At 42.9% G+C, this 22422-nt stretch overlaps 1 protein-coding gene across 1 annotated transcript in view; it reads right to left on the reverse strand.

Annotated features, from left to right (window-relative positions):
* LOC308074820 (uncharacterized protein) overlaps nt 1-22422 on the reverse strand; it is a gene marked incomplete at its 3' end in the record, with an annotated part of 383670 nt that overhangs the window by 61213 nt on the left and 300035 nt on the right. The gene's annotated exons all lie outside the window — the stretch shown is intronic.

Here is a 22422-nt window from a genome sequence, read left to right on the forward strand (position 1 = left end):
CCCCTGGATACAAACAAGTCGACCTGAGCCCGTCCGAACCGGGCCCAGATCAGCTTCGCAACCTGTGGGTTGAGAGACCACTTCTCATACCGAAGCTCGCCTCTGGACAGCAGATCCGCTCCGCTGTTGAGGTGACCTGGTACATGGGAGGTGCGTAGCGAGGCTAGGCGTGACATCCTCCAGAGCGTCAGTTCGCGTGCCAGTTTGTCCAACACAATGGAGCCCAGGCCCCCTTGCTTGTTGACATAGCACATCGTCGTGGTGTTGTCTGTTCTGACCAGAACATGGCACCCCACAATGCGGCTCTCGAATCGTTCGAGAGCGAGGGAGACCGCCAACAGCTCCAGGTAGTTGATGTGGTACTCCTTTTGAGCGGAGTTCCACACCCCCCTGGCTGAGTAGCCTTCGTGGACGGCCCCCCCCAACCCGAGAGGCTAGCGTCCGTGGTAATCACTTTCCGTGACACCACCGCGTCTATCCTGACCCCTTCGGACAGGAAGGACGCCCGCGACCACGGTTGCAGCGTCGTCACGCCCCAGGGAGAAACCACCACTTTTCGAGAGCTCATGGTGTGTGGGATCCGTAAAGCCCGCATCCACCTCAGAAAAGGTCTCATGTGGAATCTACCCAACCGTATTAGGTGTATGGCCGAGGCCATGAGACCCGCCGCTTGCATGAATATCCTGAACGTGACTCTGCGTCCTACGCGTAAAGAGCGCACACACGCCAGGAAGCTGGCTATCCTGTCCTGAGACAGGCGCGCCACCATTGTGGTTGAATCCAGAGAGATCCCCACGAAGGTGGCTTGTTGGGATGGGATCAAGACACTCTTTTGAGTGTTGATCGGGAACCCCAGGGACGTCAGGTGCGTAATGGCCCACCTCGTGTGCCGCGCCACCTCTTCCCTTGACTCCGCTGCCAACAGCCAGTCGTCTATGTACGTCGCCAGACGGAGACCCTGGCGGCGCAGCGGAGCAATAGCCACGTCCGTGCATTTCACAAAGACCCGAGGGCTTAGCGACATGCCGAACGGGAGCACCGTGTATTCGTATATTTTGCCTTCAAAGCCAAATCGTAGGAACTTCCGGTGTGGGGGGTAGATTGGGACGTGAAAATAGGCATCCTTGAGGTCTATACTTGTTCACCCTGTCGTATCGAACGTAACAACTTGTCCGTTGTCAGCATTCTAAACTTGAAGACCTTCAGAAATCTGTTTAAACCTTTTAGGTTCAGAATAGGTCTCACGCCCCCCCCCCCCCCCCACTTTCTTTTTCACCAGGAAATATTCCGAATAGAAACCCAACCGGCTCTGATTCAGGGATAATTCTCTGATTGCACCCTTGCTCAGTAGTGACAAAACTTCCTCTCTCAGCGTCACAGCGGCTTGGCCTGACGCTCGAGAGAAAATAACCTCGTCTGTTAAGGGAGGTTTGCTGGAAAACTGTAACCTGTACCCCTTTGGATTGTGCGCAGCACCCAGGGGTTTGGTTCACAAGCTTTCCAACGCGTAATGCAACGAGCTAGAGGGTTCGTAGGGTTGGAGGGGGCTGATGACGTCACCCGGTCCGAGGAGCGCTGGCCCGTTACCAAGGTAACTCGTGACACTTCCGGTCCGATCGCTCTGATCATTGGGAAGGCGTCCACGAGGGGCAGCAGCGGTAGCCTTTGTCCGTGCAACGGACGTGATGAGCTCACCGCTGTGGAGGACGTGCCTGTCTCCATGGGAACGGGAGGCGTCGTCTCTCCGGGCGACTTGACAGCGGAACCCTTCCTCGGTGTTGTTGTTACCCGGAACGATACTTTCGTCCCCCCCGGGGAGTGTCGATGGGGTAACACCGGGGCCCTCTGACCTGTCAACTTCCGCCTCTTGACCTCCGCCATCTTAGGGAGGTCGACTGGGGCGGGCCTTTTGTGCAGTGTTGCTGTTGCTACACGGAACGAGACTTTCATCCCACTAGGGGAGCCTTGGTGGTGTAACACCGGGGCCTTCTGGAATGTACACTTCCGCCTTTTCTCGTCCGCCATTTTGGGGCGGTCGAGGGAGGCCGCCATTTTGTCCTTCGACCGTTCTACAGATGAGCTTTGCAGCCATCTGCCGGACGGAGGAAGGAACTGCAATGGCGCAGTTAGAAAAGTTTTATTCACAGAGGGAACTTGTTTTATATAATGAAGACAACACTTTGATTCATAGCAATAGGTAGTGCTACCTGCATCTGATTCATCATGTTCATGGCACGCACAGGACCTGTCCCTACAGTGTTCGGAATGCCGTCCAGGGTGCAAACCGAACACTGAGGGCTAGCAGAAAGGGGTGAGGACAGCACCCCTTTTGCTTCGGGGTACGATCTGCCTCGATCATTCGCATGAGAAGAAATGAGCATTTGTGATTTTGGCAATAGATTTATTCCACACACAGGATGCACATTTGACAAACACACATCAGACTTAAAGGACACCGTGGCAGCCGTAATGTCTTTAGCGTCTCTTTTAGTCTCTGTGTTCCCGCGGAGCCGCCCATGGCCCTGTCCGTCGGGGCAAGAAGAGCGCCAGTTCTGATCCCCAAGTGGGGAGCTGACCCCGCATGATACCGGCCAAGTGGCCGTGACCGGATCAGCTAAAAACTGTCATTTACCCCTCCCTCTGCGGTTAGCCCTGTTGTCCTTACGTGGGGGCTTTGTCAGAGGGGGGGTTTGGGGGTCCTTGCGCTTTCTCACGTCTCCCACTCCTAGAGAACCGTAGGGACGCTCCCAGGAGCTGGTTCTCGTGGAGGAAGACCTGGACACACCTTGCCTACTTCCAGTGGCGGTGGGAGCGAGAACATCAGCGGCTGCCCCCTACCTCTGATGCTCCTCCGCCTGCATTCTGCCGATCAGATCCGAGGCGGTGTCGAACAGGTTATGGGCCTGGAGTGGAAGGGCAAGAAGTCCTGTAGACAGTTTGCCCTCGACTCCGTGGCCAGGTCCAGCCACTGGGCCCTTTCCATGTCCGCTGTGAGGGCCATGGCCCGACCGGTCCACATCAGTGCCTGGCAGGTGCAGAGGATCGCGATCTGTACCAGTCTGTCTAGTTCTGTCGCATCCTCCACCCACTCCTTGTGGACCCACTGGCGCAGGCATCGTATCTACCAGGGGTTTAGCCACCAGCTCCTTTAGTCTTACGGCGATTGACCCCTGTAGAAGCGACACCGTGTTGAGCGCCTCTGCAGCTGCGCCAGAGGCCTTGTAGAGAGTGTTCAGGGCCGTGGTGCGCTCCCTCCTAGAGCGGTCGGCGAAGATGGGCCTGTTCCCCGGGCCTGTCTTCACTGCGCCGATCCTCGCCCGCTCGATGGTGGTCGCCAGGGCCGGATCCATGGGAGGGAGGCCTGAGACCCCCAGGTCCGCACCGGAGAAAAGCTTATTTGCGAAGCCCATCCTGTCCGGTTCCTTCTTCCCTCTCTGCCACGAGTAGTGCAGGGCCGCACGGACTCTGTTCGCCTCGGGCAGGAGTTTGGAAGCGACCTGTCGGGGAATGAGGGGTGCCAGGCCTTGGAAACCCGGGATGGGGGCCCCGACGGACACTCTCACGGCCTCCAAAGGCTGCTCCAGACCGCACCTGGAGATCGCCCGTTGTAGTACGGCCGAGACGGGTTCGAGAGGCTCATTTGCCTGGCTAGGAGCCTCCGCCCTCGTCGCTGTAGGCACAGGAGGACCCGGACTGGTCATCGTTACCTCCTGTGCCTGATGGGAGGTAAACTCGTTCTCCTCCTCGTTGCGGAAAGCGTCCTTTCCCCCGAAGTCCTCGCCGTCCGAGATGCCTTCTGGCGTCAGTGTGTCGCCCCAGGCGAGAAGAGAGAAGGGGGGAGAGGAGGGAGGGACACAGCAGCCGAGTAGTGGCCCACTGGCCTCGGCTGGAGTGACTCGGTTCGGTGTTGGAGATAGCGCCCTGGGTGCAGCCTCACTCCGGACCTTCCTCCTGGCACCGCTGGATCTCGGGGCATCCTGCTGCGGTAGGCCTGCGGACCCGAGGCCTGCACTCACCATCGATGCCGTGGAGCCCATGGCGAGGCTAGCATCGAGGTGAGCGCCGCCGCTGCCGCTGGAGCTCGCTAGCTCTCTGGCCTTGGCCAGGCGATGCTCCAACTGGTGGACTGTGAAGTCATCGCAGGGCTTGCACACGTCCTCGTCCCCTGGATTGCTCAGGGCGAGCCACGCGTGGTTGGGCCCCAGGCACAGGATGCAGAGACGGTGGCGATCGTCCGCTGCCACAGGTAGGCCGCAGACACGAGGCGCCTCCATCTTCTCCTCTTTGTTTAGTGCACGAGACAAAGGGCTAGCTAGTGCTAGCCTAGCTTTAGCTGTTAGCCCTTACGCGGCCTACTAGCCTGGCTAACAGCTTTTTTCTCGTGGCAGAAAAAACTTGAGAGGACAGGAAAGTAACGCGGGAGCGTTAAATAACCAAATCAATAAAACTATAGTACGAATCGCCTGTAGAGTGGCACTGGGTGCCCTCGCTCTGGGATTAGCTGGGATTCGAAGAGTTTTGTCGTGGCTGTAGAGTTGCTGGCTCAGGTACTCGTGTGCTTTGCTGCTTGCAGAGTGAAGGAAGAGGACGAACCCTGTGACGCAGGGGGTTTTATAACCCAACCATTTCCGGTTTGCGTCACAGAACCCTAGCCAATCGAAGATTTGTAACCGGGAGTTCATGTATGTGCTCTGTGCATCGCTTGAGAGCGATGATATCCCATAAGTAAGCATCTTATGAGGAATGACAGAAATCTTTAGTTACTAGTTACTTTGCAGATTTTGATTAATATTACAAAACATACATTAACCACTTCAGCCCTATACATTTTGTCTATTTGAAAAAAGCCGATCTACAAGCTCACAATGCGTCGCGATGCGACACATTGTGAGCTTGTAGATCGGCTATTTTCAAAATATTTGTATACATTTGAAAACTTGAAATGGGATATTGTGCATAATGACTACAGTAAGTACATTTTGATGCCAATACTTTTGTACTTTTATTCAAGTACATTTTGAATTTCTGACTTTTACTTCTAACAGAGTATTTCTATATTGCAGTATTGATACTTTTACTTAAGTAAAACATTTTAGTAGGCTACTTTTTCCACCACTGTTATTACTTGAGTCATAAAGTGATTCAAAGCTTACGGAAGAAGGATGTAGTTGGTTTGTCTGTTTTATAATTTAGTATGTCATACTTTTTTTACGTCATGTATTTTTGCTATTTTGTCCACCAGAAAATGCTAATGTATCTCGCTTATACACTTCTAGGTTTGCTTGTTGGTTTAGCTGTCATGTTGGCAGTGACAGTGGTGGGACACAAACCACAAGGTCACACACACACACACACACACACACACACACACACACACACACACACACACACACACACACACACACACACACACACACACACACACACTAGGGCTTTCACCAACTAGTATAACCACTAGTCGACCTTGTTGGTACTAGTCGAATAGTTGAAAAAATATAAAATATATATATATATATATATATATATATATATTATTTTTTTTTAATGCCATAGTAATGGCCCATCTTACTATTATTATTATCCTCCTGACTTTCTTTTTTATCAAAAGGGGGTCAAAAGTATGCCCAATAAAAGCCTATTATTGGGCAATGGGGATCCTTGGAGACGCTGCTGTGGTGCTGTGCTGCTGTGCCAGAAGCGCTTCCCTTTTTTTTAAATGTAAATTTCGACTAGTCGACTACCACTGGGTCAAATTAGTCGACCTGTAAAAATCTCTAGTAGTGAAAGCCCGCACGCACACGCACACACACACACACACACACACACACACACACACACACACACACACACACACACACACAGACAGTAGCCAAGAAGCCTAATATCTTCTTCAAAATTACATTACCAGTTAGATGAACACATGTTTTCCATATTTTCCAGTGTCCGTCCTCAGTACCGGGAACCCCACTGAAGATGATGGAGAGGTGAATACTATGACAGTTTTCCTATGATTCTTCATTGTTCTTTGGTCTGGTGTAACTTGTGTGCGATTGTGTTGTTTTCACTCTACATTGTTTTTATGCTGTGTTGTCTGAAACATGTTTGTGCTTGATGCTGCTCTTTCTTGGTCAAATTTCTCTTTAAAATGACATGGTTCATCTCAAGGTGCCTTACAGATTAAATGAAGGTTAAATCCAACTCAGACTGTCCTAAACCAGTCATTTTCTGGTGGGTGTCCTAATCGTCCTTGAGTTAATAATTGCACCGTTTTAAGTGTGATATTGACATCACACAGGTTGTGCCCTCTAACTGGCCTTCTGGTGGAGCACATAGTCAAATCAAATATAATTTATTTAGCACATTTCATACAGGCATATGCTCTGTCTGTCTGTCTGTCTGTCTGTCTGTCTGTCTGTCTGTCTGTATGTCCCCCTCTCTGGGTCTCTTATGGGTCTGTTGTATAGATATGATAAATCTGTTTGTCCATCCATCTGTCAGAATATGTAGGGGAGGGAATCCTCCATTCTGTTGAAGATCATACTGTTAACAGCAGCAGAGCTCTAGTGGTGACAGAATAGTGTGTCACTCACAGAGCAAAGATACAGATATTATGTATCTTTGCACAAAACGGTGCAAAGATACATAATATCTCAGCAGATGTTCTCAAAACTGTTGTGAGAGTTGTATTTGTCTATAACATACTGGTACTACCTCCTTTTATTTTTTAATCTAGGCTCATACTAATGAAGCAAAAAGAGGTGAAGACCAATCAACAGGGACCCCCTGTCTCACCATGTCTCCTGTCTACGACACCATCAACCCAACCTCTGACATCTATGCTACTCTACAGTAGTCCCCTCTGAACAAAGTGTTACTTTCAATGTTGATTAGCATCCATTCCAAACCAAGATATGTACTAAAATGTCTCATAGATTTTCAGTTAACTCCTTCAACCATCAATGGCACAAAATAGTTGAGCCAAAGAATGAACGCAACATGTCATAAGCTACAGTAGACTATATAGAAACAAATCATTTAACCCATTAAGACCTGACGCTGATTCGATACACATGCCTTCTAAATCAGTAGTTCTTATGTTTTCGTGTGTTATGTATTTGGCTGCGGAACCCCCATCTGAACATGTTTTGTGCCAGGGACCCCCCCAGAAGAGAAGATGTGTGTTAAAAATGCAAAATTATTCAAAATCTTCAAAACACTTTCATGATTTTTTCAAAAATGTTCAAAAACAGCCGATGTACAGATGTTTTCCCTGTTGTAATGGTTTAATCCCCTTATTTACATCACATCCCTCAGCTATGCGGTCAAGTTCTTTGATTGATTGATTGATTAAATATTCTATTGAAATTTAGTACAGAAGCACAACGGGTTAAAAACACCAAATGGATGAGACACAAAAAAGCCAAAGGCGTGTTTCCCCTTTCCACTATGGTATATTTAAGCAATATTACACGAGAGGGTGTGCTTTACCGTCATTATTGGCACGCCTGTGATGCGGTCAGGAACGAGGCGAAGCCGAGTTCCGCGAGCATCACAGAAGTGCCAATAATGTAAGGTAAAGCACACCCTCGAGTGTAATATTGCGATTATACAGCAGTTACCAACATTATTAATGTGATTAGGCCCGTGCTATGATGCTGGTTTGAAGCACGGGTAGATAGCTATTTCAACCAATCAGATTGCTTGGTCGGAACTACGTGTTGTATAATAAACAATCATCACTCAAATAAATTGGATAGACAATAGTGCAACAAACAATACAAAATATTTTAAAAATATTCAACAATATATAATATAGCAACACACACACACACACACACACACACACACACACACACACACACACACACACACACACACACACACACACACACACACACTACATCTAGTGCATTTCATTATACATACATAAATACATACATACATACAGTTGTACATACATTATTACATGATTAGATAATTAATATAATTGTTAATATTGTTGTTACTGTAAGTACTTCACTCATTTATATTCCTAAATGTAATGCAGCGCTTTGAAATAAAGTAGGCCTACTATTAACTACTTTGTTACTTTGTATTATTATTCTATCTTCGTATTGCATTTTAAATGGTTTAATCATCTTGGTATCTTATTGTGTACAGTACAGAACCTGTATGATATATTTCCTCTATGGTATCACTATTCTGTTCACATGATGTGATAAGCCTAGATAAGGATGGTGGAGAGACAGCGAGCTCCACTTGCGACCGCGACGGGTCGCTTCGACGGCTGTCTATCTCGTCGCAACGGGTGCCCATCGTCGCGGGTGCCTGACTCGTCCCGACGGGTCGCCACGGGTGCCCATCGTCTCGACGGGCGCCTGACTCGTCGCGACGATTGCCCATCGTCTCGACGGGGGCCTCTCGTCGCGACGATTGCCCATCGTCTCGACGGGGGCCTCTCGTCGCGACGATTGCCCATCGTCTCGACGGGGGCCTCTCGTCGCGACGATTGCCCATCGTCTCGACGGGCAATCCGACGGGCAATCCTCCTTCCCTCCTTCCTATGTGTGTACTTCCCCCCCCCCCCCCCCACCCGACCGCCTCCCCCTGTGGGGTAGGGGGTCGGGTGGGGGTCCCTGCGGACCTTTGGGGGGGGGGGGGGGGGGGGGGGGTCCGGGTCCCCTTGGGAATCCCTTTACGCATGCCTTCATTTGTCCCCGTGAATAGGGCTGCAAGTGCATTCCCGAAGTTAACTTTCAATTTGATTTCTTCCATTATTTTAATCCAATAACCATATGTTGCATCACATTTTATCGATTGATATAACTTCAATAACCTCCGGAAATAAGGAATTTGTTTGATTCGATTTGAACGTTTAATGGCCTATTGAAAAGACAAGTGTTTTTGGAGACGCTTTTTTTCCCCTTCCTTTTACGCATGAGAGAGAGAGAGAGAGAGGGGGGGGAGAGAGAAAGAGAGAGCGCACGCACGCAGACGGAATGTGTCCTTCTGGGGGGTCCCCGTGGATCTTTGGGGGTCCCCGGGAGACCCCCCCAACGCAATAGATAACACCAGAAATCACACTATACAATGCATTTACATTCAGCCGATCTACGAGCTCATATCCATGCTGCTTTGCGAAAGCCGCGCATTGCGACGTATTCTGTCTGTCTGTCTGTCTGTCTGTCTGTCTGTCTGTCTGTCAGCGCACGCTGACAGACAGACATGTTTAAGTGTGTTAAGTTTTCCATTGAACTATTCAGCACCGAAATAAATTACTCATCCATTCATTAATGCATTCATTCATTCATTCATTCTTTCATTCAATTTACTGCTTTAAGGAAATTATGTCTGTAGGAGCCATGAATGGGATTGTTGCAATGTGTGGTTATGTTGATTATATGGTCAATGAAATGAATGCGCTGTCACTGGTGCTATGGATGCTTGATTGACGGGGCCTGATTAATTCATAAACGTCACCTGTAGTTTACTTTACCCAGGCCAGCGTAATATTAACTGTTATGAAACTCTCTAAGTACTGGACCCTCGTCTGGTTCTGACCGACAGGTGTGTGTGCAGGCTGGGTGGTGTGTGTGTGACAATCTGGTTGAATCATTCCTTTGGTACGGCGACTGCGGCTGGTCTGGAGGCAATATAACTTCATCAAAATCTGTCGGAACTTCGGAAGTCCTGTCGGGTTTACTGCAGGAGGAGCTTAGCTTACTGCTGAGTGACTTCGTCGAAATTCAATAACTTTTATTCAAGGGGGGGGGGTGTTGTAGCCTATTTGCGGGTTGGTTAACATGCTGGACTAAGACCGAGAGGCGAGAGAGAGCTGAGAGAGAGAGTGTGTGTGTTTGGAGAGAGCGCGTGCGTGCGTGCGTGCGAGAGAGAGAGAGAGAGAGAGAGAGAGAGAGAGAGAGAGAGAGAGAGAGAGAGAGAGAGAGAGAGAGAGAGAGAGAGAGAGTGTGTGGAGAGAGCGTGTGAGAGAGAATATGAAATATTTTTATAGTTTCACAAGATAGTATTAGTATTACTCAAAATGTTAATGTAACACATCTGTTTACACATTTATTTAATTCCTATTTATATTCAATATTTATTTGTACATACATTGTTTTATCTTGATTGGCTGTTCCACTTTTGCTTTGGCAATGTAAACATATCGATGGCCAAAATGCAAAACCTCCTAAGTGCAAATTTCATGATTTTCGGATTTCACTGTGGATGAGGACTATAGGCTATGCTGCACATGCTCAGTCTGTCTGCAAGATAGTCCCGCCCCTCATTTTGTCAGAAAAAGTCATTTGACTAAAACCTCCTATCTTGTTCAGTGCCAATTAGTGCTAAAATGTTGAAGCGCAAAACCTCTTATCTGCACCAGAACTAGTTGAGCAGCAGACAGAGCTGAAACTTGGGAATTCTATGTTATGTAGACCGTCTAAATGTCTTTCAGTTTGTAGTAATCAATTATTTTCAAAATAAAAAAGTGTCTTCCACCCTTACTAGTTAAGTATTTGTTAGTAACTGTCAAGTTAATTGCATTGCCTTGTTGATTGCTAATGATTAGTGTCAGGTGGTGAAACTTTTATCACACCAAGAGTGTGAGTTGATCAAAAATGTTAATGGTATTACTTGTTACAGTACTGTAGAATGTCTTGATCTCAAAATGAGCATAAAAAAAGCATTATTTAACAACATAATGTTTGTTTGTAAGCCTAACTATTTCTAGGTAAAAACCTCCTATGTGCATCTATGTAGATAGGAGGTCATTTTTAGGTATAGATAGGAGGTTTTGGCACTGAACATTTTGAACTTGTGGTTAGAGGTTGTCATTGCTGCTTAGATGTGAACGTCCATGTCGTGATTTTTTAATAATTGCAGATCAAAATCACACGTGAACACCGTGGCAGCCAACAAACCTGTGAGAATATTGTGGTGTGTCGGTTGGGGGGTATGAGGGTATGGGGGTTGGATGGGGTTTGGAGTTATGGGGTGTGGGAGGTGTGGGGTGGCGGTTGGGGGGTTATGGGGTGGGGGGTGCATGAGGGTTTGGGTGGGTGGAGTTTGGGGGTTGTGGTGTGCTGGTTGGGGGCATGGAGATCGGGGGTTCTGGGAGTGGGGGTAATGGGTTGGGTGGGATTTGGGGGTATGAGGGTATGGAGTGGGATGGGGTTTTGAGTTATGGGGGTTGAGAGGTGTGGGCTGGCAGTTGGGGGTATGGGATTTGTGGGAGTGGGGGAGTATTGCAGGTGGTGGAGTTGGGGGTATAGGGTATGGGGGGGATTATGTTGAGGGGGGCATAGGCCAGTTAGGCCGGATCATATAGGATTGGGTCTTTGCGATGCGATGCAAGAGTGTGGTCTAGCCAACACCAACTCGGGACTCCTGAAGTGGGATGGGGGTTTGAGTTATGGAGGCGGAGATGTGTGGGCTGGCAGTTGGGGGGATGGGGTTTGTGGGAGTGGGGGAGTATTGCAGGTGGTGGAGTTGGGGGTATAGGGTATGGGGGGGGGTATGGTCTAGCCAACACCAACTCAGGACTCCTGAATCGCTGCCCTCCACACTCTCCTATCTAGCATCAGGGTCTTGAGCTCTACAGTGTTGTTAGCTAAGCTGTTACGCCGAAGTTCATCTACGTAGGGTGGTGCACTTATTGTCTTTCCTGGCTTTGCCCTGGGTTGGCTCCCATAGTGTCAGTTTGCTTGCCACTAGTTATGGGTGCCTGACGCAGTGCCCTGCCTCATCCTTCTCTCTCTAACTTTGTCTGTGACCCATGGTAAGTTACCGTAGAGGACCACATTTCTGATGTGGTCCGTCCATGTGACTAATGCCATTCGTAGCATTCTTGTGTAGACTCCATCCAAGGCCCTTTCCTGTTGTGCTGTGACGGTCCATGTCTCAGCCCCATACAGCAGTACTGACACTGTAGCTATACGAACAGCCGCCTCTTGAGGTCTTCTCCCATGTCTGATTTCCACACTCTCCTCATCCCATGCAAGGCATTCTAGTCAAGTACCCCCTGGACCTTCAAGTCCTATTCCATTGAAGCAGTCCAGGCCCAAGTTATTTGAAGTCCTGGACTGCCTCGAGTAGCTTGTCTCCATCATTTGAACCATCTTCTCAGGAACTCAGTAGGCCCAGAGAATGTTCATCAGTTTCCCCCGGTGGATGGTGCCAAAAGCCTTTTGGAAGTCATGAAGGTGATCACCACTGAAAGATTCCGCTCCCTTACTCCTTCCAGTATCCTCCTCAGCACCAGTATCTGCCCGCCTGCTGTTTGCTCCGGGCGGAAGCCGTTCTGCGAGTTTCTCAGTACAGGGTCTGAGATGGGTCTAAAACCTGCGACTTGTGAGCTCAGGCTAATGCCTTGGAGGTGTCTGTCTTGGTGAGGTCGCCTGACTTTGGTACTGGATTGATGATCATTTTGCGCCACAGCTTCGGCAGCTCGCTAGACGTGTGTGCTTGATAAAATCCAACACCACCTCGTCTATGGGCACATACATCACTCCATCCTCCCTGCAGCTCTTGCCTCACTTGATAGTAGCCTTGGCCCTCTGGTACTCATCCATGGTGAATGATCTGTCTTCCATGACCTTCCCATACCAGACGGGAACATCGGATCATCCTCTTCTTCGGTTGAAGGAGGATTTCCTAGGAGTGTTTTGAAGTGCTGGTACCATGTTTCAACTCGTTCCTCTGCGCTTTCTCCCCAGAAGTCTGAGAAGAGCTTCTGCCAGAAACGTCATTGATGAGCTTCCAGTTCTTGCCATGCTTCTGGTTAACATGCACCTCTTTAATGTCCCTGAACTTTTGGGTCAGCTCCTGTTGTTCCAGTTGCATACACGTGGTATAGCTCCTCCTTCTTCCGCTTATATTCCTCCCTCAGACCCTCTCCCTTTTGGTCAGCGACAAAGTCCCTGTGTGCTGCTCTCATCTCCTCCCTGGCTTTGGTGATTCTAGGGTCAAGGCATCCGTCTTTCCTCCTTGCTTATAGGCTCTTTAAGACATTCAATGATCTTACATACTATTCCACTGTCCACACTGGACACAAGGTTGGTGATCCAGTTGTATGAGTTAGGGGAGTTGGAGGGCATGAGGGTTTAGGTGGGTGGGGTTTGGGGCATGTGGTGTGCTGGTTGGGGGGAATGGGCGTTGTGGGAGTGGGGAGGTATTTCAGGTGGTGGAGTTGGGGGGTAGAGAGTATAGGGGGGATTATGTCGAGGGGTGCCTGGGCCAGTTGTTTCGTCCACCTAATTGTATTCCTGTTGTCCTTTTTGTACATTTTATTTGTAAGCACTTTTATTTTAGGTTCTTGCTGGGGACTGTTCTTAGCACATTTTTTTTGTGAGCATTTCCATGCAAACTTTTTCTTTTTTGTTGAATAAAATAAAAAAGCATTCAATGCAACTCAGTGGTGTGTTCTACCGTGTTACGCTGTATACGCTGTATACAGTGCAGATTTTTTTGGGAAAAAGCGTATACAGTCTACCATTTAATCCATTGAAAACGCGCTAGCGTATACCCACGACCACGCGCATCTCGTGCAGGGAATGATTATCGTATACCTCCGGGAAAAAAACTAGACCACACCACTGATGCAACTGTTTGCAGCTGTAAATGTATGTATTTACAGCCAGTATTATTTGTCATTATTTAGTTATGCAATCACTTAACATTGAAGTGTAAAAGCTCCTATCTGCAGAATTATCCAGGAAAAGTGGGGAAAAACCTCCTATCTGCATTTGCTATATGAAATAAGTGTAATTAACATATAATAATGTAATATAGTCCAGACATCCAGAAACGGTGTATTATGTGATGGGTTTCATAAAAAAATAGCATTGTGCAAAAAAAATACAACATTTTGTAGTTTTCTTTTTCATTTTCCCAACAATGAACATTTTTCAGATAGGAGGTTTTGCGTTTTGGCCATCGATATGTTTTGTCATGCCAGGCAATAAAGCTAATTTGATTTGATTTGAATTGAATTGAATTGAATTGAGAGAAAACCTTTAGCTGAGAAAGATGAAGCAGGAGCCAGGGACCCATTTTGTTGCAGAATAAACTTTTCAATAGATTTCATAGATAGCTTGCCCACTCTGTTTTGGTGCCTACCTTTCCCTGGTGCCCAGTCTGCCCTCCTTTCCCTAGTGCCCACTCTGTTTGGCCACAGCAGTCTTGTGTTGGATTCATGTTCAGTATTTTTAGGCGCCCACTTAGTCGCAGCATGAGGCTTCGTTTGTGAACTTGTAGATCTGCTATTTTCGATTACTGTTACTCTCAGAATAGGGATGCTAGGGTTTTAACAAATTGTCTTTGTTATGCAGTACGATCTATAGCAGTGTTTATCAACCTTTGTTGTGCCAAGGCACACCTGGCTTAGCCAAAAGATCCCAGGGCACACCTATATACGGTGTATACACACACACACACACACACACACACACACACACACACACACACACACACACACACACACACACACACACACACACACACACACACACACACACACACACACACAGAGTGTATTGGGCAGGTATAAAGAAACCTTGACCATTACAAATATATAAATCTTTGGCCTACAAATATATACACTTGGGTCACTTCAAGTTCTTCTTTGGTAAGTATATTTGGTACCCAATATACTTCTAATATCTGATAATAATATCTAATAATCTGATCCTGATAGCGTTATTGCGGACGCATGCGCTGTTGCCCACTACAGACGAACACAAAAACTCTCGCCCCAAAACAGTCACCCCCGGGGAAATCCGGTGATATTCACCTGGTATTCCTAAACGTAACCTCATTAAACTATGCCTAAACCTAACCTTATTCCTAAACGTAACCTCAGTAAAACTAATAATATGGCTAACCCTAAACTTATTTCTAACCTTATCCTCGGTAAAAAAAACAAATACAGAAAAGAACCGCTCGTCCGCGAAAAGAAATGGGGCGAGCGTGTTTTGGGGCGAGTTTTCCGGTTATATCCACGGCACCACGGCTTGAGTTGCAAGAGATTCTCTCCGTGGCGTGGAGGAGTAATTAAACACTACAAACGTTGACACAAACACACTGGAGTGATTTAGAAGCACTTTATAAGAAAACTAACACTTATGTATTGTTTTATTGTTGGACATTCTTCATCATGGCAGGTTATAACATGGGCTTTTGGGACAGGACAGCCCCTCTTAGCAGGTACGACGTTCAGGTCCGCCGTATCGACCGTTCCGACCCACTTAGTAATACTGACTGAGTGCCAAAGCATGTACCCTGTGCCCTTATACAGTACCAGGTAGGACAACATATTTGCATTCCTATGGGTGATGGTCGCTACACTCAATGGACTCGGCCGTGGCTGTGTGCGTAACGAATGATGGCCGTATCGATTGACGGACGATCGGCGCTATTGTTCTCGAGGGTCTGGGTTCACACTTTCTTCAAACGGCGCGGAACACCTCAGCAGTAGGCTACTCGCGGACCAAAATTGGGACGTTTGCCAGGGTTGATAAACACTGATCTATAGGACTGAAACCCTGGCTGCCTGCCTCTCCAAGGCCCATGACATGAGAGGAAGACGTTTGTGTTGTATTTTATAAAGGCTCTGGTTGAGGCAGATATTCTGGCTGTAACGAAGACTCTGACTAGGACGTTGGGCTATATGACATATGACATGTATGACAATCCCTATATTTGGGCCCGAGCCGACCTAGTGCTGATATCGGATAGATATGGTAGAGCCATATATGGATAGATCTAACTGGCTTAGTCATCGTGACAAGCATAGTCGGAGAGTATATAACTAGGGTCGGCTGCAGGGAACTGCGGTCACGCTGGCCGCACTTCAGAGAGAGACGGTCGCACTAGCCGTGCTTCAAAAATTGCTGCGCAACTACGTGGCCTTTTACGGTTAGGCGAACTGATGGTGCGTTCAATGAAATCGTAAATCCCAACCACTTCAATATATACATGTAAAAATGTAATAAAACTCTATCTAAAAAAATCTAAAAACATTGTTTGTGTCTAATGTTCTCGTCTGTGATTATTACCAAAATGTTTTACTGCACAAATTATTAATAATAAAATATTGAAATATAACGGTTCAATGTAATTTTTGGGAAAATCTAAAAACAAAGTTATCAACCAGCAACTAAATGTTATTGTGCCAATGTGTGTCCTTTACAATATGTGATTATTACCAATATATTTTACGGTACCGATTAATAATAATAAATTATTGAAATATTACAGAATCCCATCCATTTACATGTAATCTTTCGAAACATCATTAAAAATTATAGTTATCATTCAACAACTATATATTAATGTGCCCAAGTGTCTCCTGCACACCAGGGATGATTATCGATATGTTTTACAGCAGCAATTATTAATAATAAATTATGGAAATATTACAGAATCCCATCCATTTCAATGTTATTTTTCGAAAAATCATAAAAAAATCAAAAAACATAGTTATCACCCAAGGACTAAATATGAATGTGCCCAAGTGTCTCCTGCACACCAGGGATCATTATAAATATGTTTTACAGCAGCAATTATTATTAATAAAGTATTGAAATATTACAGAATCCCATCCATTTCAAGGAATCTTTCGAAAAATCATAAAAAATTCTAAAAACATAGTTATCACCCAAGGACTAAATAGATTTATTTCCCATGGTCTCCTGCACACCAGGGATGATTATCAATATGTTTTACAGCAGCAATTATTAATAATAAATTATTGAAATATTACAGAATCCCATCCATTTCAATGTTATCTTTCAAAAAATCATAAAAAAATCTAATAACATAGTTATCACCCAAGGACTAAATAGATTTATTTCCCATGGTCTCCTGCACACCAGGGATGATTATCAATATGTTTTACAGCAGCAATTATTAATAATAAATGATTGAAATATTACAGAATCCCATCCATTTCAATGTTATCTTTCAAAAAATATTAAAAAATTCAAAAAACATAGTTATCACCCAAGGACTAAATATTAATGTGCCCCATGGTCTCTTGCACACCAGGGATCATTATCAATATGTTTTACAGCAGCAATTATTAATAATAAATTATTGAAATATTACAGAATCCCATCCATTTCAATGTTATCTTTCAAAAAATCATAAAAAATTCAAAAAACATAGTTATCACCCAAGGACTAAATAGTTTTATTTCCCTTGGTCTCCTGCACACCAGGTATGATTATCAATATGTTTTACAGCAGCAATTATTAATAATAAATTATTGAAATATTACAGAATCCCATCCATTTAAATGTTATCTTTCAAAAAATCATAAAATAAATCAAAAAACATAGTTATCACCCAAGGACTAAATAGTTTTATTTCCCATGGTCTCCTGCACACCAGGGATGATTATCAATATGTTTTACAGCAGCAATTATTAATAATAAATTATTGAAATATTACAGAATCCCATCCATTTCAATGTTATCTTTCAAAAAATCATAAAAAAATCTAATAACATAGTTATCAGCCAAGGACTAAATAGATTTATTTCCCATGGTCTCCTGCACACCAGGGATGATTATCAATATGTTTTACAGCAGCAATTATTAATAATAAATGATTGAAATATTACAGAATCCCATCCATTTCAATGTTATCTTTCAAAAAATATTAAAAAATTCAAAAAACATAGTTATCACCCAAGGACTAAATATTAATGTGCCCCATGGTCTCTTGCACACCAGGGATCATTATCAATATGTTTTACAGCAGCAATTATTAATAATAAATTATTGAAATATTACAGAATCCCATCCATTTCCATGTTATCTTTCAAAAAATCATAAAAAATTCAAAAAACATAGTTATCACCCAAGGACTAAATAGTTTTATTTCCCTTGGTCTCCTGCACACCAGGGATGATTATCAATATGTTTTACAGCAGCAATTATTAATAATAAATTATTGAAATATTACAGAATCCCATCCATTTCAATGTTATCTTTCAAAAAATCATAAAAAATTCTAAAAACATAGTTATCACCCAAGGACTAAATAGTTTTATTTCCCATGGTCTCTTGCACACCAGGGATGATTATCAATATGTTTTACAGCAGCAATTATTAATAATAAATTATTGAAATATTACAGAATCCCATCCATTTCAATGTTATCTTTCAAAAAATCATAAAAAAATCTAATAACATAGTTATCACCCAAGGACTAAATAGATTTATTTCCCATGGTCTCCTGCACACCAGGGATGATTATCAATATGTTTTACAGCAGCAATTATTAATAATAAATGATTGGAATATTACAGAATCCCATCCATTTCAATGTTATCTTTAAAAAAATCATAAAAAATTCAAAAAACATAGTTATCACCCAAGGACTAAATAGTAATGTGCCCCATAGTCTCCTGCACACCAGGGATGATTATCAATATGTTTTACAGCAGCAATTATTAATAATAAATTATTGAAATATTACAGAATCCCATCCATTTCAATGTTATCTTTCAAAAAAAATTAAAAAATTCAAAAAACATAGTTATCACCCAAGGACTAAATATTAATGTGCCCCATGGTCTCTTGCACACCAGGGATCATTATCAATATGTTTTACAGCAGCAATTATTAATAATAAAGTATTGAAATATTACAGAATCCCATCCATTTCCATGTTATCTTTCAAAAAATTATAAAAAAATCAAAAAACATAGTTATCACCCAAGGACTAAATAGTTTTATTTCCCATGGTCTCATGCACACCAGGGATGATTATCAATATGTTTTACAGCAGCAATTATTAATAATAAATTATTGAAATATTACAGAATCCCATCCATTTAAATGTTATCTTTCAAAAAATCATAAAAAAATCAAAAAACATAGTTATCACCCAAGGACTAAATAGTTTTATTTCCCATGGTCTCCTGCACACCAGGGATGATTATCAATATGTTTTACAGCAGCAATTATTAATAATAAATGATTGAAATATTACAGAATCCCATCCATTTCAATGTTATCTTTCAAAAAATCATAAAAAATTCTAATAACATAGTTATCACCCAAGGACTAAATAGATTTATTTCCCATGGTCTCCTGCACACCAGGGATGATTATCAATATGTTTTACAGCAGCAATTATTAATAATAAATGATTGAAATATTACAGAATCCCATCCATTTCAATGTTATCTTTCAAAAAATATTAAAAAATTCAAAAAACATAGTTATCACCCAAGGACTAAATATTAATGTGCCCCATGGTCTCTTGCACACCAGGGATCATTATCAATATGTTTTACAGCAGCAATTATTAATAATAAATTATTGAAATATTACAGAATCCCATCCATTTCAATGTTATCTTTCAAAAAATCATAAAAAATTCAAAAAACATAGTTATCACCCAAGGACTAAATATTAATGTGCCCCATGGTCTCTTGCACACCAGGGATCATTATCAATATGTTTTACAGCAGCAATTATTAATAATAAATTATTGAAATATTACAGAATCCCATCCATTTCAATGTTATCTTTCAAAAAATCATAAAAAAATCTAATAACATAGTTATCACCCAAGGACTAAATAGATTTATTTCCCATGGTCTCCTGCACACCAGGGATGATTATCAATATGTTTTACAGCAGCAATTATTAATAATAAATTATTGAAATATTACAGAATCCCATCCATTTCAATGTTATCTTTCAAAAAATCATAAAAAAATCTAAAAACATAGTTATCACCCAAGGACTAAATAGTTTTATTTCCCATGGTCTCTTGCACACCAGGGATGATTATCAATATGTTTTACAGCAGCAATTATTAATAATAAATTATTGAAATATTACAGAATCCCATCCATTTCAATGTTATCTTTCAAAAAATCATAAAAAAATCTAATAACATAGTTATCACCCAAGGACTAAATAGATTTATTTCCCATGGTCTCCTGCACACCAGGGATGATTATCAATATGTTTTACAGCAGCAATTATTAATAATAAATGATTGAAATATTACAGAATCCCATCCATTTCAATGTTATCTTTCAAAAAATATTAAAAAATTCAAAAAACATAGTTATCACCCAAGGACTAAATAGTAATGTGCCCCATAGTCTCCTGCACACCAGGGATGATTATCAATATGTTTTACAGCAGCAATTATTAATAATAAATTATTGAAATATTACAGAATCCCATCCATTTCAATGTTATCTTTCAAAAAATCATAAAAAAATCTAAAAACATAGTTATCACCCAAGGACTAAATAGTTTTATTTCCCATGGTCTCTTGCACACCAGGGATGATTATCAATATGTTTTACAGCAGCAATTATTAATAATAAATTATTGAAATATTACAGAATCCCATCCATTTCAATGTTATCTTTCAAAAAATCATAAAAAAATCTAATAACATAGTTATCACCCAAGGACTAAATAGATTTATTTCCCATGGTCTCCTGCACACCAGGGATGATTATCAATATGTTTTACAGCAGCAATTATTAATAATAAATGATTGAAATATTACAGAATCCCATCCATTTCAATGTTATCTTTCAAAAAATATTAAAAAATTCAAAAAACATAGTTATCACCCAAGGACTAAATAGTAATGTGCCCCATAGTCTCCTGCACACCAGGGATGATTATCAATATGTTTTACAGCAGCAATTATTTATAATAAATTATTGAAATATTACAGAATCCCATCCATTTCCATGTTATCTTTCAAAAAATCATAAAAAAATCTAAAAAAATAGTTATCACCCAAGGACTAAATAGTATTATTTCCCATGGTCTCCTGCACACCAGGGATGATTATCAATATGTTTTACAGCAGCAATTATTAATAATAAATTATTGAAATATTACAGAATCCCATCCATTTCCATGTTATCTTTCAAAAAATCATAAAAAAATCAAAAAACATAGTTATCACCCAAGGACTAAATAGTATTATTTCCCATGGTCTCCTGCACACCAGGGATGATTATCAATATGTTTTACAGCAGCAATTATTAATAATAAATTATTGAAATATTACAGAATCCCATCCATTTCAATGTTATTTTTCGAAAAATCATAAAAAGACAGAATCCCATCCATTTCGATGTAAATTTTGAATATTGTTCATTGTTTATTGTTCATTGTTTATTAAGGATCACCATTAGTCTAGACCATAGCGGAGACTATTCTTACTGGGGTCCAGGCAAAAATCATCAAAATACAAATCATAAAATGCTGTACAACATAATACATTTGTTAGTGAACAAAAACACAAACTTAGAGAACAACATCTACATTAACAGTAAATTGTGAATTACAAATAAAACACCAACACCAACAATAACAACAACATAATCTAATCTAAATTATTTTCTGATTATTGCTTCCATAAGTTTATTTTTGCAACCAATTGATAACACTATACTTACATTTTTAACGCAAAATGTACTTATAAGGCTTTATAACAGTTGTTATAGATGTTTATAATTATACATAACAACTTATAACAAGGGTTATGAAGTGTAACTTATAATAATATCATTTTTAAGTGCTGGTCATAATGCATTATAAACTCAGTGGATCAGCACATTATCCCTACCAGGTACCACATTAAAGGTCTTGTCTATAATGCATTATAATCACATAATGAATTATAATGCACTTATAATGCTTCATAACACTAGTTATAAATGTTTATAGTTATGCATTACTATAGGTTACTACCGTAACCCCGGTTTTATGATATAGGGAGCGAGAGTCTCGCCTATGGGAAAGCGCCCTCTGGGTGAACATAGAAGCATTACTTGATACACTCCGGGCAATACTCTGATTGGCTGGACTTGGATGTCTTTCCTGTCTGGAGGTCCCGCCCTCCGTGGTAATAAATACCCAGGACACCTCCGCTTCCTCCTTTTTCGTTTCTTCTCGTTGAGAACTACAGACGCATTCAACTCAGTCACCTCAAGGATTATCTCTGCTATCGAGCTTCACCAGGCCAGGATAGATTTCTCTCACCGCGAGGCGCATTTAATCCAGGTGATCTGATTATTTCTCCGCTAGGTGACGAACACACGGATCTACAACAGTTAAGCCTGAACTCACAGCTCGCGTCTTCGAGCCTCGCGACTGCTACCTAGCCTAGCCCAGCACACGCTAGCTTCACAGCTAACGGTGTCTCAGGCCTACGCTAACCACCAGCTAACCGCACAGCACATCGTTAGCTTGCTATCGGGTGACTCCGCGTGGCTGTTCTGCTACACTACCATAGCTAGCCCTGTCTACCAGCTAGCCTACCATAGCCTAAGCGGTTGGGCAACACGTGGCGCTCGCCACCATAGTGCTAAGCTACCAAAACGTATGCGCTCGGACAAGCACGACAGAATCTCGTGTTTTCTCC

The sequence above is a fragment of the Gymnoscopelus braueri genome (genome assembly GCF_963280865.1).
Source record: "Gymnoscopelus braueri genome assembly, chromosome: 19".
NCBI lineage: Eukaryota > Metazoa > Chordata > Actinopteri > Myctophiformes > Myctophidae > Gymnoscopelus > Gymnoscopelus braueri.